Source organism: Triticum urartu, chromosome 1A (genome assembly GCF_056163025.1).
Source record: "Triticum urartu cultivar PI428250 chromosome 1A, HENAU_Tu73, whole genome shotgun sequence".
NCBI classification, from domain to species: domain Eukaryota; kingdom Viridiplantae; phylum Streptophyta; class Magnoliopsida; order Poales; family Poaceae; genus Triticum; species Triticum urartu.
In genome coordinates, this window is record NC_141873.1 from 304757511 (window position 1) to 304784095 (window position 26585).

Genomic DNA, 26585 nt, shown 5'->3' on the forward strand with positions numbered 1-26585 from the left:
CTGCATGGTTACGCTTTATCCCCTGTTTCTGACGAACTGGACGCTGTGCATTTGGGTCCTGACACCCGCCGCCACCACTGCCGGCCCTCCGTTGCGGCGCCCAGCCAGCCGAAGCCTCCGCTGCCTCGCCGCCGGCACAGGAGCCCAGCAGCCCCTCCTTCCGCCGCTCCCTCCCAACAACGCCGCCGACCAGTCCATAGGCAGGTAGCCACCTTTCCTTCGTTCTCACTCCCTCCCTCCCTCTTCCCTCGCCCCCCCTCCCTCCTTCCTCTTGCATCCTATGTTTGTTCGATTTTTTTTCCTGATTTTTGTATTGGCGAGTACTTGCGTAGACTGGATCTTCTGAGAATATAATGACGACTATTTCTTGATGAGTACTTGCTGCGTGATTTTTCCGGTGCATGTTCAAGTTCACATGTGAAAGGATTTTGCTTGATAGGTGTTTGTGCTAATGCTTGTAGGGGCAAATGTTTAGTTTTTTTTTTCAGATGAGAAAATGTTTTGGTTGAAACACATTAGCAGTGGAATATGCAATGACTGGCGATATATGAAAAGGAAAAGATTAAGTTGTTTTATCTGCACCCTCTTGACCTGAAATCAAAGCTTAGCAGTAACATGCAATTCGAGAGAGCAGGGGTTTTGTCTTGGTTATAGTGGCCGAAATTGGTTAACACATTAGTACTACTAGTGGTATTGTTGTTGTTGGTTTTGACAGTCAGACCTAAAATATTACCATTTAAAGTGATTGTTTCTCCTTTTGCATGTTAGCTGATTGATCTCCAGGTTCCACCTTTCCTGTTATGCCATGCTGCAAACCTTTCTGTATTTTTGCTCAGATCGTGCTACTGTGCACACAAGACAAATTGTTGGTTTCTTGTTTATTCATACAATTTCTCCTGCAATTACGTGTTTCATGTTACACAAGCCAACCATTCTTTGGGTTTTCACCTAGTCAACCTCACTAGCAATGTTACACATGGCTTCATTTTCTGGGTTTGAAGTTAAAATTAACTTCTGTGTCAATGTATACGCTAGGAAGGTATTGAATTGCATGTGTATGTACTTCCCAGCGCTACCAAAGGGGGTGTCACCAACACAAGCGGATCCTGTTCAAGAGGAGGAGAATGAAGATATCTTGAACAATATTCATAGTAGGATAGCCGATGCGTGTTTTGCGAGAGCAAGATAGGTTAGCTATGTTGATGAAGGCCATCATCATGTGAACCATATGTGTTCCATATAGTCCATGTCTTTAGTAATAATAATTATACGTATGCAACATTACAAAATAGTCGTTGAATTTCCTATATCTTAGCCGTGAATTGTCTATATTGTCTAATTTTCCTTTCCAAAATGGTCGTTGAAATGCCTAACAATGCTCAAACCACTGCTTTACGGTCAATTAGCACATAAATATTCTTTCAGCCCTGAGGGGCATTACAAATAATTCATGCCAAAACTACAATTTCACAGTTGTTTCAATCAAACAATTTCCAGCCTTTTCATAGTTCTCAGCTCACAGCAGCTTTCTCACAGCTCACAGCTCACAGTTGCCTTTTCAGAATCCGCAGTTCAATCTAACACACCCTAATTCTATCCCTTTGGAATTTGGAGTTGGAACACGGCGTCAACATTGTCAATTGGAGAGGCTTGGAGCTGCTTCGGCATCCTCAGGAGAGCAAACAAAAAGGTAATCTGATGTACCTAGCTTATATACTCTTTTTTTGTGAACTAAAAAAATAGTAAAACGTATCCCCGTATTGAAGCTTTTCCAAAATGGCGAATTTATGTATCCCTACTGGCCCAATACGGATATACGTATCCGTATCGGTGCATTTTAGGATGCCACTAACAAAATGAGAATGCTTTTTCCCTTGTATCACAATTTTGCTTTGCGTTTGTTTTTTCCATCATCTTGTCAAAACAAGATTGATCGTATGAGGATTTTATGCTCGCTCTCTAACTCTCTAAATATTGTTTATGTGTTACCTTTGCAGCTTTCCCAGTGATATTCATGCACCTTCATGCCTTATTCACCTTTCCTTCCTTGTCGAATGTGTGGAGTTGCAGTGAGGAATAGTTCAATAAGGAAAATGTCTCTAAGAACTAGCTCTCAGCTCGCCCTACAGCTTAAAAGTAGTGTCTTTTTTACTACTGGGCTCCCGGGTTATCACAGTTTTGTAAGTTCCAGAACAGCAGATGTCTGTGGAGTTCCTTTAAAGGCTACCAATAGTGTTAATTCACGGTTCTTCTCAACTGCATATGGTAAAAAGTTAAGGTTTCTCATTAGCAATAAGAGCTCATTTATCAATCCAAATATAAATAGGGAAGATGGGGGTGCTGCCCATAGGTACTTCCATAGATCTGAGAGACGCCAAAGCACACTAGCTGCATGCAGCACCATCGCTGATGAGGCTTCCACATCTACGAGCAAGTGCAGTGAGAGTGGTACAGGTACTAAAAAGGACATTGCGAAGAATAAAAATTCTGGAGGCAGCAAAAAAGAAGTTAGCATAGATGTGAAAGAAAAGAAAGTATTTACCAAGAAAAAGAGCAGTTCTACTAAAACTAGTAAAACAGCAGCAAATACAACTGAGAAAGCAAGTGTGAAGCAAGAAGAAAAGAAGGCCGACACATCTAAATCAAAGAAAGGGGTTGGTAGTTCCAAAGAGAGAAAAACAGTAACCAGTTCGAAGAAATCTTTGGAAGCAAAGGAATCTGCTGCTATTGCAGCTGCCGAAGCCAATAATTACATGAAGACCACTGTTGATGCTTCTGGTAGTGAGAGGAGGCCACTTGTACCTCTGTACCCCCCCATAGCTAAATCAGTTATTGTTGTTGAATCAGTTACAAAAGCAAAAGTTATTCAACAATACCTTGGGGACATGTACGAAGTATTACCCAGCTATGGTCATGTGAGAGATCTAGCTCGAAGGTCAAGATCTGTCCGCCCTGAGGATGACTTCAGCATGGTATGGGAGGTGCCTAATGGTGCCTGGACATGCCTTAAAAGCATTGGAGTTGCATTGAAAGGGTATGTTTTATAGGCTGGTTATCAGTAACGTTGTTCAAATTTCGTTCTTGGCATATAGGTTTGCTATGCATTAGTTGCTGGGAAGGTAAGACAAATTCACATACTTTGTTACTTTTACGGTATGAGTCATATCTTTGTCTCTAAAAACTTGTATTCCATGCAATACCATTTGTCCATATCCTTGTCACTTTCTGCAAGGCTTAATTGGGTGAACACATGATAGTCGTCTTGGTTTCTGTTTTACAACTTGTAGTTTGTAATCTTTATTGGACGTAATGCAATGTTGTGAGTACTAATACCTTTTGGATCCATGCGCCACTCACCTTTGAGTATAAGTTAGATTGTCCGTGAAGTGTGCACAGAGTGATAAACAGTACCATGTCTCCTAGATTTATTATGTTCTATCTAAACTTGATGGCTTTTCAAGGACACATAGACAGAAACTATAACAACAGTATGGTGTTGGTGATGGTTGATTCATCTCATATGCAGATTTTTGTTGTTAAGCTGTCCTTGTAGATAATTTTGTGTCAAGTATCCTATGCCTATATTCTCGTATGCGAATGTCACTATCACCAGGTGTATGTTGGCATACTATACCTGCACATCACTAGCGGATGAAGACATCTCTATTAGACCCATACATGTTCTGTGAAAATGTATCAACTGAACTATTTAACTGTATACTTACGTAATAGACGCTCCATTACCAAGTTACGGTCTTGGTTGTTCATTTACTTCTATTTATTTTAATCTTTTGCATATTTCACATAGCTGATTAAATTGGTTTCAACCGGAGCTTCAATTAAATTCTGAATTCTGTGAGTATTTTCTTCATTGCTACATCTGAGTATCCGTTAATTAGTTGAACCTTTTTTCTCTAGATCTGCCTTCCGCTTATAGCAAGTGTCATACATGTGTTCGAGTTAATTCTTTCTTGTATATGTCTTGTGCTGGTGCAAGTTTCCATGTTGAGTTCCCCTGCTTTATGAAGTTGTTGCTGATTGTCTTCTGTTATTGTTGCTTATTTCTTATCTCCAGAGCAGAAAATTTGATTCTCGCTTCTGACCCTGACCGTGAAGGTGAAGCAATTGCTTGGCACATAAAAGATATATTGATATGGACTTAGTTAATGCTTATCTTGCACGCCGTTCCCTTGATTATTTGATTGGGTTCGCCATATCACCACTTTTATGGAGGAAGTTGCCTGGTTGTCAGTCCGCTGGACGAGTCCAGTCTGCAGCTTTGGCGCTTGTTTGTGATCGGGAGACTGAAATAGAAAAGTTTAGCCCACAGGAATATTGGACTGTTGATACTGAATTTGAAACCCAGTGTTCAGATTCTTCAAAAGGCATATGTCTTACATCCTGGATAAAGCATCTCAATTCAAAAAAGTTGGATCAGCTTTCTATAAGCTCTCAAGAAGAAGCACGAGCTCTAGAAAAGAGGATTTATTCTTGCCAATTTGAAGTAAGAGGTGTTCAGAGAACCAAAATTCACAAGAATCCTCCGATGCCATATATAACATCCAGCCTTCAGCAAGATGCAGCAAACAAACTACATTTTGGTGCAGGGCACACCATGAAGGTTGTTTCTACTTAATAAGAACTTAGATGCATAGCTTTACTATTATAATACTGTCATTTACATGTAGTGACCTTTTGACTCATATGGTTCACTATGTGACTGCAGGTAGCCCAGAAGCTTTATGAAGGGATCAATCTTTCGTCAGAACAAGCAACAGGATTAATAACTTACCTCAGAACAGATGGGTTTCATGTACGTTCATTCTACTTTTAGTTGATTGCCAAAGTAGTCTTTCTGTTTATAAATGTATCTGTAGGTCAGGTAAAACATACTCTTGGTCTCTTATCTGTGATCTGTGGTTGTTGGTTAAAGTTGGTGCATTCACAAAAAAAACCATCAAATTGGTCACTCTATATACAAGTGAACTGTAGAGAAAGATTCCACATGGCGCTGACTTTGAGGGGTTTGACACTCAGATAAAGGAGAGAGATTATAGAGTGGGATGATCTAGGTTCTTGCTTGAATCTGATGCTGACACAGTGACAATACTCATCCTTGGATAGGAAGGCTCATGCTGACACAGTGACAATACTCATCCTTGGATAGGAAGGCGGAAGCTGAAAAGTTTTTCGAGTAGAGAGGCCAGCTTGATGCTATGGCCAAAATCTGGATACTTTTGCTTAGTAGAAGAAAAAACTTAGTATATCAGCTCAAACATCTGATCAAGAAAATGGAGTTCTATAAGTCCTTATTGCTATTCCAAATAAACTGTCTGCTCTATTATATTTTGACTTTCTGTTCTCATTATTTAGTTCCATTCATGTATATTTCTAGGACCCTGGGTTAGCTACAGTAGTAATAATATCACAAACGAACATGTAGAAGGAACTCATGTGCATTTTAATACAGAAATATATGCATGAATTTTTCAAGTGGTGATGACTTGAACTTCAGCGGTGAGATTGTGCATCCATTCCCGCCCAAGTGATCTCGGTGTAATTTTAAATTTAAGGCAACTTCAGTTACATGAAACACATCATGTGTATATATGAGCATTAACTCAAATACTAGATTTGGCTACAAAATCTTAATTGTGTTGCGTGCATGAAAGATATTGCTTTCTATTCCTTGATTTGAGAATTTCTTGTCAGTTATCAGTGATAGTTGATTGTTATGCGGTACTCATTTTAATAGCCTGAAACTGTTGCCTTATTTGTTTATGCTGTCCTTTCCATTGAAGATTTCTCATGGAGCTGCAGAAGATATTCGTTCGTTAGTGAAACAAAGGTATACTCTACTGGAATATTTTGTCAAGTTTGTGTTACTAAGTTTGTTCTGGACTGCTAATCTATCTTGTTTCATGTTTAATTGATCAGTTACATTGTGCCAAATAATCTGATTAGTGCTCCAGTGATTAATTTCAGCAAAATGGCAGTTTGCAGTTCTGCTTATTTCTTTCTCATTGTCAGGATTTATGGGATTGGATATTGTGAGACACAATATTTGATATCACTAAATATTTACAACCCTTCAATTGTTTTGTATGTACTATGTTTGATGGAATGGCTGGAGAGCTTTCTGGTATCATTTTTATGAGTTTGTTTCTTTTCCTGTCTAATCTTATTCTTTGGAAGCTAGTTTGAGAGAATCAGTATCTTGGGAGTTCAACATGTTACCTTCCTGTTTATGAGTATGTCACCTGGGGCTTCCATTCTTGCTAACAAGTATTTGTTCTAGGTATGGTGAGCAATATGCATCAGAGGATATTAGGAAGTACTTGAAGAAGGTGAAAAATGCTCAAGAGGCCCATGAAGCCATAAGGCCCACCAGCATAAGGAGGTTGCCATGTAATAAACCCACCTGTAGTTCTGTGTTTATTAACGATGTTGCACTACCGTAAATCATTTTTGGGTATGTGTTTTTTCTGTGTGTGTGTGGGGGGTGGGGGGGGGGGGTGGGGGTTGTTATTATCACATACTCATTTCCCAAGTTTCTATTTACCATTGATGGTTTTGAGAAACATACTGGGTATGTGCTAGTGGCTTGTGAGTTGCAGATTTCATGTATAGACTATTTGACAGTTCATGGCCATTGCAAGCTTTGGTTGCGAAAGTTCTTATTACTCCCTCCGTTCGGAAATAACTGACGTGGTTTTAGTTCAAAGTTCAAATTTGAACTAAAACCATGTCAGTTATTTCCTAACGGAGGTTGTATTATGTATTAACTAAAGGTGTTTCCTTTACTTATTGTCCTTTCTCTGGCTGTTTAATCCTTTTAAACATTTCTCATTTGTTCCCATGGAGAGAATTGGGACAAGGAGATTTGGAAGTACAATGGCACTGGGTGATGGAGGGCCGCTGTTGGGTGAGGAATACATCCAAAAGAGACTATCAAAAATAGATAACCAAGGGTGAGAGAGTCGTAGGATTCTAGGGACCATTGAGCTAGACACCTGCACCCTCCCTCCATTACGACACTGACAGCCTAAACCCTAGCTCCTTCTACCCACCCTTCTCTCTTCCCTATGGCTTTCTTCTGCAGGATTTGGTGCTGGGCTGAGTGTTGTTTACTAGTTCATTACGAATCCAGAGGTGATATATATATTATGTATTTGAATGGCATGTTGGGTGTTGTTTACTAGCTAATTGTAAGTTCTCATGTACTCGCTGTTCCACATCTACCATAACCTTCTTTATGTCGCCTCTTGATTTGTAATTAGCAGGGTTTTGCCATCTGTTGTGAACATGCTTTAGAATTGACACATTCATGATGAACGATGGTTATACATGAAGTCATGCGCTCTAGGGCTGAAAGAGTACCTGAATGTGTTTTTCATTTTCAGAATTAGGAGTTGCTAATGTTTCTTTCGTTTTGCCAAATCTTCTGTAGCATCTCTTTTTCTTACTTGCATATTTATATTTAAGCATTATAGTTTTGGTTTCTTGTTTTCCATTTATAGTTCTATGACTATCATGGTATCTCTTTCAGCATCTTTGATTGGAATACTTGATGAGGATTCTTTGAAACTGTACACTCTAATATGGAGAAGAACAATGGCTTGCCAAATGGAAGCTTCAAGGACTGAGCTGGTGGGTTACTGTTTTACTTCATGTTTATCTGTTGTTTATTACTCCAATCTTTGGGCTGGCTGGCTACTATGTGTATTTTTACAAAGCTATATTGTCGACAGTAATAATTTACTGAACCTTGGCTCAGCTAGACCAAAGAATCTAACTGTGCACATGTTTTGAGATTCGAGACTGCAAAAAATATGCCAATCACCCTCCTTCTCTTTCCTCATTAAAAACCATGAATAACACATGTTTCCAGTTTAAAGGAAATATGAATTCAACAAGTTTGCAGTGTATAGGTAGCTTGCTGCTCATATTTGTATGTTATATTCGTTGGTGCAGCACTGTTGGTTTAGAAAACTCCTCATCTGTCTATAGAAATTATGACAGGTATAGAATTAAGAGGGATTTGTAAGTTGACATCTAATCGAGCAAACCTATGTTCAACTCTTTTCTGTAGATGAATGAGGCAGCCCTGTGTTTATGACAGAACATTTTGCCTAAATGTACTGATATTTCTTTGTCTATCGGTCTGTTTTTTCGTTACCAGCTAAGCCATCTGTTCCACAACTGTCGCCTAGCAATCTTATGAACAAAACCAAGTAAGCATGGAAAGCTGGCCGATGGCCATATTAAGCGAAATACTTTACCCGTGAACCTTTCTTATTTTTTAAATAATGGTAAAACAGGAGAGAATCCGGCTATTTTAACATTCTGAATTGGCATTTCTCAATAAAATGGATAAGTGTGGTGAAACAGAGGAATTACAATCTACCGGCATGTATGCGAAGTGTAAGAATAAATGTGGTGGTCATCTTTTGAGATTAGTTGTATATGATATGGTTGAGTACGAGAACATGATGATGAGGCATCTAACTATTAGAATTTGTTATAACTTAGGCGTGAGAGATTTCATCCCATTTGTTGTGGCTCTTCAAACAGAATTCTGGTTGTGTGCTAAATATATATATTTGATGCCTTGGTAGTTAATGAAAATGACTTCCATTTTCTTTGCTACGCAACTTCAAGACATGCTAAATTCTACCTTTTTGTTTTGGATTTTCATTATTTTATATATCCTGTAAAATCCAATGCTTATTTTCTTACTCTGTGTGCACTTTAATAATTGCATTGTAGATACAAGTTGGTATTGGTAATCCTGAAGGAGACATGATTTTTCATTCATCTGCGTCAAGGCTTGACTTCAAGGGGTACCAAGCTGTCTATGAGGTAAGTATCTAGGCTTCTTGATCTTCTGTTACTTATGTTTGCCCAGGTAAGAAAATATTACAAGACCAGATTACAGACTCCTATTACAATTGGTTGTTGGCAGGGTAACCTTCTACGGGACTAAACCTTTCCAACTAATACCCAGACTCCTAATCTAAAAAAAACTATAATTAAACTAGGACATATTTTTAGGCAGGTGCAGGGCCGGCCCGTGCAGGTCTCTTGCGCCTATAGGGCTGGCCCCACATGACATCTCCCCCTCCATTCTGAAACAGCTCGTCCTCGAGCTGGAAGCTTGGATAACGTTCGTGGAAGGTTGTAACATCCTCCCATGAAGCAGCAGACGCCGGCTGGCCCTCCCAGTGAATGAGCACCTGCTGGACACCGCGAGCAATACGAGCACGCAATGCTTGGACAGGGGTTGGATGTACTCGACCCTGAAACAGAGGTGGAAGCATCGGCGGAACTTCCAGCGGTGGACCATGGTACTTCTTCAGGACCCCGACATGGAAGACATTGTGAATGCGGGCGCGTGGGGGCAGCTCCAAACGGTAAGCAACCGTATCGATTTTAGCGAGGACTTTGAAAGGCCCATAATATTTGGGAGCCAATTTCCCTTTGGCGCCTACTCCAAGGAATGCTGCCAGCTGGTGCTGAAGACGGAGCCAAACCCACTCTCCAACATCAAAAGAAAGGGCCCGATGCTTATCATCATAGTAATGCTTGTATTGTTGTGCTGCCTGAAGGAGACGCTCACGGATGTCAAGTAAGAACTGATCGCGGTCGAGGATCTGCCGTTCCACCGCCTGATGGCGAATCTCGCCCAGCGTGTAGTCCCGCAATGAGGGGGGATCCCATCCATAAACCACCCGGAAAGGAGTGTCCTTCAACGCTGAGTGGTACGAAGTGTTGTAGCAGTACTCCGCCCAAGGCAACCATTAGAGCCACTGCCGGGGGCGATCCCCAGTTATGCAACGAAGGTACATGGTGATGACGCGATTGACGGCCTCAGATTGTCCATCAGACTGCGGATGGAAGGCCAAACTCATGTGCAAGCGCGTCCTCGCGGCGGCAAACAGAGCCTTCCAAAAGCCCGAAGTGAAAACCACATCCCTGTCCGAAACGATGGATGTGGGAAACCCATGAAGTCGGACAATGTTGGAGAAGAAGGCCTTAGCAACGGACTCCGCAGTGTTCGGATGCGCCAATGGGATGAAATGCGCATACTTGGAGAAACGGTCCACGACGGTCAATATCACACTTTTGCCGCCCACCTTCGGAAGTGCCTCAATGAAATCCATGGAGATGTCTTCCCAGACACGAGATGGCACTGTCAAGGGCTGCAATAAGCCGGCTGGATGAAGCTGCTCCGTCTTGTTGCGTTGACAAACCTGACAAGCACGAATATACTGCTATCAAGGGCTTCAAGGCGATAGTCGCTGCAGGCGTCCAAAGAAATCCATCTTTCTTGAGGAGCACTGTGAGGGGAACTGCAATGGTGCCAAAATCCCGGATGAACTTGCGGTAGTATCCTGCCAGTCCTAAGAAACCACGCACAGCGCGGACGGTGCGCGGAACCGGCCAGTCTACCACGGCTAGAACCTTGTCGCTGTCCATGGCAACTCCTGCAACGAAAATGACATGTCCCAGATAACCCATGGTTTCCTCCCCAAAGGAACACTTGGAGCGCTTGAGAAACAGTTGATGTGTGCGCACAGCCTCCAAAACGAGCTTGACATGACGTAGGTGACCCGACCAGGATGAGCTGTAGATCAAGATATCATCGAAGAACACAAGCACAAACCGACGAAGGTAGGGACGGAGGACGTCGTTCATGAGTGCTTGGAACGTCGCTGGAGCATTTGTCAAATCAAAGGCCATCACCCAACGATTACGAGTCGAACGACTAGTCTAGACTAGTCGCTCGACTAGTCGACGAGTCGCAAAGTGAGTGTCGACTGCATTTCTCGTGTAGACTAGCAGACCGAGTCGAGCCGTGGATGGACTAGTCGACGACTAGTTTGGGCTAGTCGACCAAATCGAGTCGAGCGACTCAAAATTTTGGAGGTATAAATGAGCTTGCTGGACGAGGCCGCCGCCACTCATCGCCGGGACGGCGGATGTCACAGCGAGGCGCGGCCGTCGGCTGGAGCTCGTGCTCGGGCGGCGGCCGTGGCCATGACCCATAGGCGAGCGCGGCCCTGAGACGAGAGAGAGAGAGAGAGAGAGAGAGAGAGGGAGGGAGGGAGGGAGGGAGAGGGAGGAGGCACGGCGGTGGTCGGCGAGCTCGCCGGCGGAAGCGGCCGGAGGCGCGGGGCATGCGCATGTGCTCCCGTGCGTGTTGGCACTGGCGGCTGAGTTGGGATCGATTGGGATCTTAGGGTTCCAGTGGCTGGGACATGAGTTAAGTATAGGCTAGCCACTTGGGCCCAAATGGGCCAGCTGGTGGGGGCGTGCTGTGTGGCGCTGGGCTGGGCTGGGCCTGACTAGTGTTGGCTAGCACTGCTGGCCTGTAATGTGCTGTACAGTTTACTACATACTACTCCATACTGCTACTATGTATTAGTAGTTGAGTACTACAGTACTATGTCGACTAGTCCAGCACTAGTCTAAGACTAGTCCGATTAGTCTATGAGTCTCAACCTCGGAACGACTCGTCGACTCGTAATCCTTGCCATCACCACAAACTCAAAGAGGCCCTCATGTGTGCGGAATGCCGTCTTGTGGATATCCTCAGGGGCCATCCGAACCTGGTGGTAATCCGACCGAAGATCCAGTTTGGTGAAAAAGCGGGCGCCCTTGAGTTCATCCAGAAGTTCATCGACAACGGGAATTGGAAACTTGTCCTTGATGGTGACAAGGTTGAGACCACGGTAGTTGATACAGAAACGCCAAGTCCCGTCGGCCTTTCTGACGAGTAGAACGGGGGATGAAAATGCAGAAGAACTAGGACGGATCAGACCGCGAACTAGCATCTCTGAACATTGGCGCTCCAGTTCATCTTTTTGAATCGTTGGGTAGCGGTAGGGACGGACAGCAACCGGCGGTGCCCCGGGATTAAGATGAATATGATGGTCATGTGCGCGCTGCGGCGGCAGGCCCTGGGGGTCGGCGAATACATCGGTGAAAGTGGCCAGCGGGCTGTCCAGAAGGTCCTTGCCTTCGCACGCATGTAGGTGGGCAGGCCGTCCAAGGGAGCCGAGGCCCGACCACTCCACATGGTGATCCGAGTGCCAAAACGACATCCACTGCGTAGTGAAATCCCAGAGAATTGGCCCAAGAGTTTTGAGGAATCGTGTACCGAGGACGATGTCAAACCCGCCCAATGGAATGGCATGCAGATCAACAACGAAACGCTCCTTGTCAATGGTGATCGCAGCCTGCTGAAGGAGTCCCCGACAGGTCACCTTATCGCCATTAGCGACCGTGACTCCCAAGCGACTATTGGAGGAGAAAGGCAGCCCGACGATGGTGGCCAGCTCTTCGTGGATGAAGTTATGAGTGCTGCCTGAATCAAGCAAGGCGACCAAGTCACGGTCCCCGATGCGAAGAGTGACCTGCATTGTGTCGCTGGTGGGAATTCCAGTGACAGCCAAGAGTGAGATTTGTGCCTCCTGGAAGTCCTCAAACTGCTCCTCTTCGGCGTAGGCGGATTGAATGTAGAACAGTTGTTTGCAGCGATGGCCCCACGCGAACTTCTCGTCACAATAGAAGCAGAGACCCTTAGCGCGCCGTTCATCCATCTCGGCGGGCGTGAGTCTTTTAAAGACGAGCGCGTGCGTGGGGTTGCAGGAGTCCGGTAAGGCCGGAGTAGGTGCGGCCATGGGGCGGAGTGGACGGCTGGGCCGGTCCGGGGTGGCCGCGGTGCTGGTGACAATATTGAGGTGCTCAAAGGAGATTGCTAAGTCCATAGCCGCGTCCAAAGTCGCCGGTTTCAGCATCTCGACCTGAGTTTTCATAGGTTCGCCCAAGTTGTTGGTGAAGATATCCCGCTCATCGTCGTCAGCAATGGGGCCCACCCAAGAAAGATTCTCTAGAAAGCGCTTGGAGTATTCCGCCACGGTGCCGGAGCGGTGGGTGGAGATCAGCTCGCCAAAGGGGTTGGCGCGGGTCGGCGGTCCGAAGTGGTTGGCTATCAGTTTTTGAAACTCGGTCCAGGATGGCCGCTGGCCCAGCTTAGTCTCGAGGTGGCCATACCATAATGCGGCGACATCGGTGAGACGGTATGAGGCGAGCCACGTCTTATCCGACTCCGGCGTTCGCTGCCCGAGGAAGAAGAGATTGCAGCGTGTCAGCCATGGTCGCGGATCGCTGGCCCCGTCAAAGAGGGGAAAATCAATCTTGTAGAGGCGCGGAGCCCGATCCGCCAGATCGGCTGGGCCCCCGGTGTGGGATGACGCATTTGAGGGCCGCAGGAGCCCGGTAACCCAATTGAGGCGTGCCCTTGCCTTCCAGCCGAAGGAGGGCCAGGTTCTGTGCACGTTGCTGCTGTGACATGTCCGCCAGCTGGCCCTGGAGGGTTTTGAGCGTCTCGGTGATGGACTGGTGGGTGGCGCGGTCCTCGGCGCGCTCTGTCCGAGCGGTGTGGTTCTCCTCCGAGAGGCTGTTCAAAGTGGCGACCACGGCCTCATGATCCTCGTGCTGTTTGGTCGCGAGGTCTGCTAGGGTTTGCGGCAGGGGCACCGGCGGCGGTGGCGGAGACATGGCCGCTGGGATCGACGAGGAAGCTGATACCAAGTTGTCACGGCCTGGCTGATTGCCGCGCAGGTTGTAGTCGTGGGTTGTAGGAGGACGAGGGCGAGGCCCTCGCCGGCCTATGGTTGGAGAAGGGGGTTGAGGAGGGGCGCCGTGGCGCAGGAGCAAGGAGGTGAGGTTGTAGGTTATTTTCTGCTTGCGTTTATTGATCCAAGGGCTGGCTATATATAGCCTAATTACAAGACCAGATTACAGACTCCTATTACAATTGGGTGTTGGCAGGGTAACCTTCTACGGGACTAAACCTTTCCAACTAATACCTAGACTCCTAATCTAAAAAAAACTATAATTAAACTAGGACATATTTTTAGGCAGGTGCAGGGCCGGCCCGTGCAGGTCCCTTGCGCCTATAGGGCTGGCCCCACATGACAGTAGCATTCTCCACTTTCCTTTATGCTACTTTGGCCAGCCCATGAGTAGATTTAGTAGGAAATATGTTGTATTCATCTCACTCATGATATCATTTCATGTTTCAAGGGATGAGGATGATTGCATAATTGTGTTCATCTTTATCATCTCTGTAACCTTAATTTGGTCTGTATCTGTTACAATGTGAGCTGGTCCACATCAACATCAAAGGAGGTGCCCAGTGCCTGCTGCAAGATATAAATGTGATTAGATTCCTTGTTTAATTTCACGGACCTTAAGCGAATTATTTAAGATATGACCAGATTCCTTTCTCTTGTTACTTGAAGTTGTTAGGTCTTCTACCCCTCTTCGAAACGCGAGGCATCCATTCAGTTGAATTAACCAGAATTAGGGAGTTTTTCCCTTTTCCCTTGTCCCTCTCTTCCCAGTTCCCACCACAAACCCTATTCATAACTCTGCATATATATGTATGTGTGTATTAGGGGTGACATGGCTCAAATACAATCTGTCTGATCCACCACTTTATTCTTTTAGGATATGAACATAGAAGACAATATGTTCTCAGTTGGATGTGGATATAATTTAGGATATCAGGGCCAAACTAAATCTAACAGCCATTTTATGCAACAATGATAATACTAATACACCTATTCTGCATAGGATGCATATCAGGGTGTGCTTAATGGTCTCAACTCTCAACTGGTCTTGTTTTTGACAAACCGGGCTTTGGCCTGTTATGAAAACTGGCCATTTTCAGCTGGTTCTTCCTGGTTAGTTTGACATCCTCTACAAATTCAACATGTCCTAACTCATTTTTTGCGGGGAAGTTTCGACTCATTTATGGTGTGCATTTGTGAAGTATACAAACAATACTGTACGTTATTGATTTTTTCTACTGAACTTGCTTGAAGGTTTATCTTCAACTGATGCAATGTTGATCTTTTTGCATTCTGTATTCTTATGTATGGGAATAAAATATGCCTTGTTTTCACTAGTAAATCTACTGAATAGCTTATCTATATTAAAATTGCTTTATAGTGCGTTTTGTGTTGTACGTAATCATGTAATACCCCGTAGATTGTCATGTATTTTTCACCACAGGATGTCCCATTTCCTGCCTTTGCTGGAAGCGTGAATTTCTGCCGATTCATCAGCATCTCTAATTTTTACTGTTATGCGTTAGCTTCTAGTTTTCCGTAAGTGGTTGTTTGGATAGCAAGTACGTAGTACCTACCAGTTTTAGTAAACCTTGTTTTAAGAAGATTTTCTGGAAAACCGGTTTTGTTTATATATAATTCAGTTAGGTATGCACTCATAGAAAATCATGTTTGGATTAAGAAGGCCTTGAACCCATTTGTAGATTTGGCTTTTTGTGGACATGGGTGGGGGGAACTAGCTTCCTAAATACCTAACTTTGTTCCTAAATACCCGTTATTACTATGGGTTTATTGCGGTGCTAAACGAGATCGAGGAAAACTAGCTTCCTAAATACCCGTTATCCAAACAACCCCTAAGGAGTGAATAGTTAAGCTTTCACATGGATAGAAGATGGTTGTGTTTTGTAAAATGACTGTGTGCCCAGTGTTCAGTTTTATGAGCTTACAGAACCAAATAATGAGAATGTGTTGCTTGTAGGACACTGAAGCAACTGGGTCCAGTGAAAACCCCGAAGGAGAAACTGCACATCAGGATAATTTCGAGGCCTTGTCCAAATTAGAGGTTAGCAGTTGCTGATTGGCCTCTGATATTCCCTTTCTGTACCCATTTTTTTCTTCATGTGACCACAGATTGCTGGCCATCATTGAACTATGTCATAGCATATGTCCTTTTTCTCAGATGAAGGATTTGGTGTCTCCCATTAACGTGAATCTTGAACAGCACTTTACTAAACCTCCGTCCCGTTATTCTGAGGGTGCATTGGTCAGTAATAACCTACGGTTTGGATTTTTCACTTGGTATTCCTCTTGTAATTGCACATGCCTGAAATAAGAAGGGTTCCTTAGTATTGGTTTGTTCTATAACCTATGATTTTCACAGCGTGCCTTGTAATGCCAGATTAAAAAGATGGAGGAACTTGGAATCGGAAGGCCATCTACGTACGCCTCTATAATGAGGGTGTTGCAGGTAGCTTAACGTGCTATCTATTGTTATGTGAAAAATACATCCCATTCCCTTTCTTGAATGTCCGTTTAGCTATTTCTAGTATATCTGATGATTCCTGAGTCAAGTCTCGTGAACACGTTAATGCTGAATGACATCTTTGGGTTAGTTGGTTCATGTAATTGCCCTCGAGTGCTGCACATGGCCACATGCCACAAAGCTCACACGTGACATGCGGTAACTTAGCAATGCATGTCACAGTTGACTTTTGGATTGCTGGGAAAGTTGACTTTTTTAGTGGTCTGCAACATGGGTTCGGTTTTCTGAAACCTGGCGTACTCAATTGATTTCTAGTACAGATTAACAGGTCTCTCTCCCGGGTGGTTACTAGTATGCACAACTGGTTAGTTTACAGTTTTCTCCATGCTAAATACAAGTATCATGTTTTGATAACAGTAACACATGGCCGAGACCAGCAGTTGCGAGGTCTTATGAATTCACCATATGCCAAATTTGTAGTTCCATTAATTACCATTGGCGGTACTTTCTTCATTCATTATAATTAGCAACTACTTGTGCTAATGGATAAGAGTTTTTGCCATACTTGTGCCATCCAGGACCGGAAATACGTGACAGTAAAAAGTCGTGTTCTGCACCCTGAATTCCGCGGTCGAATGGTATATCCTTGTTCCTGATGCCATCTTCACCCTTCTGCAAAGATCCTGTCAAAACAACTTCTGTCGTGATGCCATCTGAAATTCCATTATGTTGACTTGCTCAGAAATAATGTCTGACAGTTACGTGCATTGTTTTTGTTACATTGTCTGCACTGCCAGTGCATTTGTATGCATTGTACCAACTCATCATCTTTGTAATTGTACCTTTATTACTCTTTCTCATGTCTCTTATCAAGATGAAATGATGTCCTTACAACGCTGTACATTTCATGGTTTTGCAAATGTCCAAGTACACTTCACCTGTTATTTCATTTTTCTGCTGTTTAATTTTTTTTGCATATTGCTTTAGCCTGTGTTTTAAGGCGTTCTTTCAGTTCACCTAGCTGAGGTTGCACTATTTCAGTTTTCTTGTGTATGAGATTTCAGCTTTCTATGTCTAATTTTTACACATGCTCAACACCATCTGTTTTTCAGGTCTCAGCATTTCTTTCACATCTTTTCTCTGAGATTGCCGATTACAGCTTTACTGCTAACATGGAGACGGAGGTACTAATTTTTTTTCAGCCTGTAGCTTATCTGTACATTTTTTGTGTGCATGTTCTTTGCTATGGTTTCAGAAACCAGCTTAGCTAGTGGTTTAGGATAATATGAAATTCCTGGAAAGCTGCAAGTTGATTTCAGTAGGAAGTTAGATCCACATACTTTGAAAAGAACGGTTATACCGTGTTCATTTTTCCTGTTGTTTTAAATAATACTATTATCAATATTATTTAGAAATGTGTAACTGGTTCAAAATATGAAAAATTGAGTAGTTTTGGGCTTTTGTCCTGTTGTTACCTCAGCATTATGGCTGCAGAATAATTTAGGAATTGTGATTCTGAATCCATTATGGGAAAACTGGTTGTGGCAAGTAGCCATAAAAAAACTGACTGGTAGTTGTACAATAAATTAAATCCCTCTACCCAATGTTGGCCATCTGGAGATGTGCAACCCTGTTCGTCCATTTAAACAATATGAATCTGCACAGTGGAGTTCCACTAAAATCATAACTGAAGGCAGGTTACTATCAAATGAATTGTTTAGAAGGAGAAAAGGCTTTTCATCACAATTTACAATGGAAATACAATACGAAAAAACTTGGGAGATATCCAAATCGGTCAATAAGCCTCCTTGCATGTGTGTGTGTGTGTGTGTGTGTGTGTGTGTGTGTGTGTGGTGTTGATGTTGGTGTTGGGGGTCTGTACAAACCCTTTGGCACTAGATCATGGCAATCTGTTGAAACCTCGACTACAAATTATTCCATGAATTTTCTGATGAATGACATCTTCAGAATTTTTATAACCAACAAATGAGGATAATCATTTCTTCTGGATCAATTTTCTACACTTCCAGCAGAGTGCCTATCATAAACCTGGTTTATCATTGGTGGTAAACATGTAAAGAGGGAGGTCAGCAGTAGCGACTTGGGGTAGAATGACTCTAGATGGTGGTCACAGCTTGGGTGAAGAGATCTAGAATAGCCAGCCAAGGGAGAGACCAACGGTGGACTTTAGGGATTTGGCAAGACTTTGTTATTTATTACTTGATGAAAATAGATGGTAATATCATGCTTATATTGGCAGCCACCTGACAAGGATATCTAGCGCGACAAATCAACTAAAGATAATACCGTATCCAAACTAACCAGATGTGAAGATATGCATCTAACAAATGTTGGAGTTGTGTCGAATATTGCGTACAAGGTAGGTCACAGTTGGACTCTGAGTTGTATTGTGTCTAGATAAGGTACGAGTCGTGTCCTAATAGGGCACTTGTATCCTACGCCTCCTATATAATGTGAGGGTAGACACACGATGTAACCTATGCCAACATAATAGCACAGGCACACAGGGGGAGCTGGCGGCGTGTGTCGGTGCCTGGGTGGCCGGTGTGCGGTATTGTGATGGTGTCACGGGGAGGAGTGCCCGTAGTCGGCCCCCGGGGATGTAGACGAGTTTGGTGAACCTTGTTAACAAATCTCGGTGTTGTGCCTCGTGTGATTGTTTGGTCCTCTGATGATTGACAACATGCCTCGGATTATTCCAGCTCCACCTTCAGCGAAGACGACATAGGAATCGTGATGCTCATGGTGATCGACTTATGGGCGTGGAAACATGTGGCACATGTCCGAGGGCTTGTGTGGCTTCGACAAGACTATAGCGCGGGGTTGATTCAAGACGGCGTATGCATGAGAGCTTGAAGTCGACGGGGCACGGGGTGGACTGATCATCTACCATGGAGTTATGTTGAAGGTGGAGCTGGAGTTCGACAGGGGATTCCACTTGGTGCTGATTGAGGGGCTACGACGTAAGTTGACAGAGAGTCGAAGCCTATTGAACGGGAAAAGCGAGAGACACATGGTTCAGACTAGAGCCTAGTGGTCCGATGAAAAAGTGAAACTCGTCATCGGTCAGTGATGATCAGTGGTACTCTGCAGTGGGGGTTGAGTGGTGTGGGTTTGCGACCCTTGAGACTCGACGAGATAGCAGAGGCTCTATGCGGTAATAGGCTAATAGCGGCGAGGTGTGCAGTATGCATGGGACATGGAGACGGAGCACGGCTCTGCTGGTCAGGCATGTGGTGAGACAACTACGAATTTGACTCGGGATGACTACAAGCAACAGTGAAATTCCTTCAAGTTTTAGACAGGCGGTCGAAAAAGAGCGAGGATGTTGAGTTCAGGTTACTCTTATGTGTGGCATGTAATAAGTGAGTTGTTCACTTTCATGCAGATCAATGATCAGTGTGTGATGGTGTTGAACGGATACTCAGGAAGTTGGGAGCACAAAGTAGAGTAAAGAGGAACAAAATTTTGCTCGAGTGTTGACTGTGATCAACAAAAGAAGGGACTACAGTTGTAGGTGGAGTCACATGGAGTCTAGAAGTAGCAGTTGTACTCATGGATAAGCTTAAGTCCAATGTACATGGAAGTTTGACACATAGACGGATTCAAGATGGTGGAGAATATTTCGCCAAGGTGGAGTTTTTTGGAGTTGTGCCGAATATTGTCTACAAGGTAGGTTACATCTGGACTCTAAGTTGTACTGTGTCTAGATAAGGTAGGAGTCGTGTCCTAATAGGGCACTTGTATCCTCGGCCTCCTATATAATGCAATGATAGACACACGATGTAACCTACGCCACCATAATAGCACAGGCACACTGGGGGAGCCAGCAGCGTGTGCCGGTGCTCGGGTGGCCGGTCTGCGGTATTGTGATGGTGTCACGGGAAGGAGCGCCCGTAGTCAGGCCCTGGGGATGTAGCCGAGTTTGGTGAACCTCGTTAACAAATCTCGGTGTTGTGCCTTGTGTGATTGTTTGGTCCTCGGATGATTGACGACGTGCCTCGGATTATTCTAACAACAAATCTCGGTGTTGTGTTGGTGTCACGGGAAGGAGCGCCCATAGTCAGGCCCTGAGGATGTAGCCGAGTTTGGTGAACCTCGTTAACAAATCTCGGTGTCGTGCCTTGTGTGATTGTTTGGTCCTCGGATGATTGACGACGTGCCTCGGATTATTCTAACAACAAATCCAAATATGAAGACATGCAAGCATAGCCCAGTCCAGTGGGGTAGTTCCCATTCCTTGTGCAGTCTCGTACTGAGCTTGGCTGGGTAAGTCCATGACCATGACAGCGTCTGCATCACTATTTATCCTTTCTTAGAAGTTTTGATCAATGATCATAGTGGAATCAAGGGTACAGAGTCAAGATGGAATTCTACCCTAAGCCTATGATTCTTAAAGCCCGTATGGAAGCCCAGTTTTGATCTTAATACAGGTGTAAATTACAGGCCTATGAATAAATTAGCTCAGAACTTTCAAAATTCGTTTGGATCCCCTGTTTTGGTCCAACCCCAATACGTCGTATTCCTCGACGCCCGGAAAGTAATAATTTGGTAGGCTGGTTCGGATTTCAATAGAACAAATATCATGTCAGAGTGAGACGCGAGCACCGACCACCACATGCGGGGTGATGCCGGCCGCCACGAGCTCTCCTCCTTAGTTGCTTCTCCAGCTTGTCAATGGCTCCATGCGCTCCTAATTGGTCTAGCACAACCCTTCCCCTTGTCTTACCGGCGGCACCGAGCTGCTCCTCCACCCTTCCTCTGTTGCCGTACGAGCCTCCTTCACTGCCCGCCTCCTCTACTCGCCTGATCTGCTCATGTCTTCTCTATCCACGCCTCTCACGGACAACTCCCTCCACAGCTTCTCCATGCTTGGCCTCCCCAGCAAGATCTGCGGTGTTATAATTGTCAGATGTGCTACTCAATTGAGCATCTTGATCGCTTGTGATATTAAGATTTTAGGTTACCAAATTTGTGATTCAGATATTGGAGCTCTTGTTAGGTTGACCAGATTATGTTGTGTGTTGAATACTGAAACTTCTATTCATCTCCCTGTTCCTGTAATCATGTCTGAGCTCACTTAGTTCTGTGTTTAGCTCAGGATTCCCAGCAAGCAAACTAAATACCTTTTATCCAAACAACATTTACTAGGGAAAGAAATACGAATATATACACTGGTTTTATTGGTGCTCAGTAGAATATTGGGCTATGTGATTTACAGGTTTGAAACTTTACATGGTTTCCCAAACAGAGTACCAGATAGCCCTTTTCCTTAAAGATATTAATTGTAAATTCATAATAGAACTGAGGGTACAGAGTCAATATATAAATCTGCCATAAGGCTATGATCCTCAACTGGATAACCCTTTTCCTTAAAGATGAGAACTACGCTGATGTCCGAATAGGAAACGTGGTAATATGAAGATTTTTCTTTCTTTTGTTAACAGCAAGTAACTAGGCATATGAGGAATTCAGTTGTTGTAATAATCCTGTTAATGTTCCTTTTTCTGGTTCATTAACAGCTAGACAATGTCTCTGCTGGGTCAACTGAATGGAAGGGTCTCCTGAAAGATTACTGGGAACGATTCAGCAAATATTGCGGAGATGCTAGGCAGTGGGATGTCAGAAAGGTAATTTTTTTTGTGTGGTTCCTTGGAAAATATCTGTACCCTTGCACCCAGAAGGTTTTTCACGTAAACAACTACATCTCGCATGTGGTTATTACTCCCAAGTTTTACTATCTCATAGTCAAACCAGCTTTTGTTTGACATATCATCTGAAACTAGCAAGTTTTGCATTTCTTCCAGGGACAAATGATAAGTTGTGGGCTATGACAATTCTCTTACATCTGCGGATATATCTTATTTTGGATGGATAGTTTGTCATTATTGCTTGAAAGGCTGCTATCACCCAACTAAAACACAGTTCTAGAGCCCTTATTCTTATTCAAACAAAATTTTGTATGTATTACCTAATTACCCTTTTTTGCAGTTCTCGCTATAATATTTTCGGAACAGGCTTATAGATGAACAAAGTAAGATGTAACCAGCTCACTGATCCCCCAGCTAAATAGCATACTAGTCCTAGATGGGATTGTTGCACCTCCAATAGGATGTTGAATCCCACCTGAGCTCATCTGAAGTAGCGCAAGGTTGAGGAGGCTGGCTGGGATTGAACTCCACCTTGCTGCTACAAAATGGACAACACTTACGTTGAAGGAACTACTTCAATGTGCTGCGCTAGATATCGCTCTAGAGGCGATATAGGCCGATATGGCAGCAGGAGTTCAATCCAAAACTCCTAGAGCACAAGATCTAGTCCAAGATCTTGGATAAAAACATCAAGTCTCTTATAGGTAGTGGGGTACATAGGCTGGTTATGAACTAGAGGTGAGGACTCTAGAACACTCTAGAAAATGTTACTTAAGATTTAGGATTATACTCACAGCTAGAAGACCCTAGAAAACAGGGATTAGACTTGTGTGAGATCTCACATTAGGTGAGATCAATGAGATGTATTTTTTTGAAAATACATGTTCAAACATTCTCAATTTTTTGTAGGCACACATCAATGTTTGATGTACAACCTCAAAAAGTTTCAGCTCCTAATTCGACTTACATTAATAGAAACAAAAAAGACAAAATCAGATGTGAATAACGTCAAACTACTACTCACCTAAAGCTGCCACTATTCACATTCGAATTTGTCTTTTTTGAATCTCTAAATTTACATCGAGTTTCGAGCTGATTTTTTCCGGAGTTGTAGACATACCCCACATGGATGTTATCAAATAATTTCAGATTTTTTCGGAACGTCTAAATATGATTTTTTGGGGTTGATCTCACGAGTTCACATGTGAGATCTCATGTCTCCCCCGAAACAGTAGCTAAAGCTAAGACAAACAAATAATTAGACTAGGGCAGAATTACCTAGGAGTAGTCAAATGGATTTGTCTTCTGATTTCCTTTTTCTTTTCCTCCTCTCTATTGTTTCTCATCATCATCCCATCCATTGTAGCATGCTATAATGGATAATTATGCAGATCTAGTCCTTTTGATAGATCATTGTTAGTGTAGCAAATAAGTTGCTATCTTATCATCCCGCAGTTACTTAAGTACTCCCTCCGTAAGGAAATATAAGAGTGTTTAGATCACTAACTGAAATTTGAATCTACATTTGAATCACCCACTTTTGCAGGTAGAGAGAATGCTTGAAGAGAAATTCTGTCCTATCCTCTTTCCTGACCTTGACACCGACAGTAGGATTTGCCCTAGGTAAGGCATGCCATAATTATACTTGAATAATTTACTCCCTCCGTCCCACAATATAAGATCGTTTTTCAAGCTAACATAGCTTGAACGATCTTATATTATGGGACGGAGGGAGTATTTAATCCTGTTTAGGAAGTCTAATTTTTAATACTTGCCATTTCCCAAACGTAGATGTTTGCACAGTTCGTCCATATTAAGTTGGCAGGGGAAACCTAGGATGTTACCCTATTTTTTTTATTTATTTTTTGCGAACTAGGATGTTACCCTATTATGCGATGCATTAACCATGTTTCTTTCTTGATACTACTTAACTGTTTGCTGAATATCTGCAGTTGTTCTGAAGGAACCCTCAGATTTAAAGTTAGTAGGTATGGAGAAGGCTATTTTATAGGCTGTGATCGACATCCGAAGTGCAAGTATGATCTTGTTATCCCTACTCATGAACATTAAATGCCTTGAAGTTGGAGCTTGATCTCTGCAGTAACCCTTGTTCTCTATTGTTACAAGTTGTAATTTCCACTGCAGTTTCTTGATTATAATTGACTATCATCTTTTTTTTACGGGGACACTACCAAACATACCTAATGGCTAAACTAATTATGATAGGTACATCGCTCGCACATTATCAGATGAAGATGATGAAAATGAAACCTCCGAGCAAATTCCAAGGTCTTTTGAACCTAGGTTACTTGGTGTCATGCCTGATACAAGTGAAAAGGTCTTTTTTCTTTCAGTCTATATGGCATCTGGCTTTATTTATTTTTCAGGTAGGAAGTGTGTACAACAGTTTTGCTCGTTCTACAGGTCTTCTTGAAACAAGGTCCTTATGGTTACTACATCCAGGTTGGAGAGGATCGGAAAGGGGCATCTCAGAAAAGAGCTCCTCTTTCTGAGGTAATTAACTAATTATTACCGTTTCAAATTGTCTTTCCAGAAACTTATTGCAGATATCTAACTTTCAAGGTCAAAGATGTTGACTCTATCACTATCAAAGATGCAATTGAGCTATTGCAGTATCCAAAAATTCTGGTATTCTTTTCTATAATGTTAGATTTTTGTACGTGTTGTTCAGTTACATCATGATGATATCTTTGCCAACAGGGAAAACATCCTGATGACGAGCATCGAGTACTTATGACACATTCTAAAGCTGGATTTAGTATCCGGCACAGGGGAACCCTTGCTCCAGTGCCAAAGGTACGTGTTGGTGTTGTTAAATACCAGAAACCATACGAAATGAGATTCTGATGTTTGCGGCATTGTTGTCAACTGGTTACGAAGAAACTTTAATAGAAATACGCAGTTACAATTGTACAGTTCTCAATTTGGATGTTCTCATTGCAAGTCTAACAATGCCTTGAAAATGGCTGATTACAGACTCAAGACCCAAAGAAGATTACGCTCGAGCATGCACTGAAGTTTCTGACGGGTAAAAATGCCAAACATAATGGTCGACCAAAGGGAAAAACTAGCAAAAATGCAGAACCCATCGAATGGCATTAAATGATCAGCTGCCACAAATCCAACGTGGAAACTTGCACACGCCCAAAACCACAAAGGTCAATGTCAAGCTCAAGCTTGTCCACAAAATTCAGAGTTGATCAGGGATAAGAATGAGCAGTCGGTATTTATTCAAGTGGTCGTGTGCCTCAATTCCCAGTAATGTTTTTTGATGATGATGGGTCTGCATGCGCGACAGGACAATTGGTCAACTAAGCATATAAAACATCTGCTCAGATGCTCATGCCTTCTGAGTTGTATTTCTTGCCGGATTTCTCCATACTAAGAGGATATATACTGCAGACGAGTAACTTCTCTCATTCTTTTACGGGGTCACCCTCAGCAGTTGTATAGAGAACATAGATCATATTACCAAACAACGTAAAAATAAAGAGAGTTTTCATGGTTTGATTTAAAGGTCACTGATTGTTGGTTGCAATTGAACTAGCATGTTCTTGGGCAAAGTAGTCGAGTGCTCACCGCAATTGATGCCAACCAGTGACATGATAGCACTTAAATCACCACATCTATATCTTGTCACATCGTTGCATCCTTTCCATGGTTGTTGGATTGTACAAGGTTAATCACTCCACTCTGCCCTTATTTAAAGTTGACGAAGGAGAACTGGTGCTTCAACAACAAAGCGAAATGAACATTATCTGGACTGAAGAGAAACATGTCCATGTATACCATACTAGTTCAATCATCTCTGCAAGTTCATGCACGCTGTCTTCTCCATGGTTGTGAGATTGAGCAGCCCCACTGTAGTAGTAGAACGCACTTCATGTCTACTATGCAAGAGGGTTGGAGGAAGAAAATTATGTATTTCTTATGCAAAGGTAAAACTTTGGCAATTGCAAATATGTCTTCATCTAACTATGATTTCTGTAATTTCAACAAACTAGTAAACATGCCTGTGCGTTGCACCGAGAGAAAACAAAAGACATCTCACACTCCTAATACAATAAGACCCCCCCCCCCCCCCCCCCAAATACACACACGCGCATAGGTCCACTAACTCCATTCTAACCCGCCCATGGCGCCACTTATCCTCCTTTTTACGGTGGTCATAGTGTTCACTAGGTCACACACGTCCGAACAAGAGGCGACGAGCTCGATCGCCGCATGAAACGCCTGTCATTGAGCCGCGCCAATGCAAGGGAATATTTAAAACTCAACAAATCTGATCTCGTCAAGCAGGATGTGAGGGCTGCCCTCAACTAGCTACTTCCTAGCACAATGCATGTGCTTCGCTATGGAGAAAATGCTGGTAGCCATGAATCAGGGTTGGCGAGCCGCCAATGCAAGGGAATGTTTAAAACTCAACAAATCTGATCTCGTCAAGCAGGATGTGAGGGCTGCCCTCAGCTAGCTACTTCCTAGCACAATGCATGTGCTTCGCTATGGAGAAAATGCTGGTAGCCATGAATCAGGGTTGGCCTCGTTTAGGAACTTTGAAGATTGATCAATTGAGGGTAGGGTTCGTGGGTCGTGTCACGCCCAATATGTGATACTATCCTAAAGAGACTCGAAGGTCCCACCAAGGATAGAACTGCATATTGACACACTTTTGCAAGGTGGATATCATTACATCAAACCATTACATAAATAGTTGGGGATACATACAAGGCATACAAATGCCGCAAGAATACATCAATACATCATACA

The 26585-nt window shown here is 43.3% G+C and overlaps 2 pseudogenes across 1 annotated transcript; one reads left to right on the plus strand and one right to left on the minus strand.

Moving 5' to 3' along the window:
- On the plus strand, nt 1-25334 carry LOC125509027 (uncharacterized; annotated as a pseudogene). The gene is made up of 22 exons (XR_015601922.1): nt 1-204; nt 1563-1690; nt 1998-3034; nt 4076-4621; nt 4727-4813; nt 5802-5848; nt 6299-6408; nt 7550-7650; nt 8770-8862; nt 15622-15705; nt 15823-15906; nt 16042-16110; nt 16704-16763; nt 17238-17309; nt 21669-21776; nt 23344-23420; nt 23750-23833; nt 24024-24135; nt 24222-24311; nt 24381-24446; nt 24519-24614; nt 24795-25334. The product of XR_015601922.1 is annotated as an uncharacterized LOC125509027 (transcript).
- On the minus strand, nt 11487-13807 carry LOC147990972 (uncharacterized; annotated as a pseudogene).
- Nucleotides 25335-26585: the final 1251 nt, after the last annotated feature.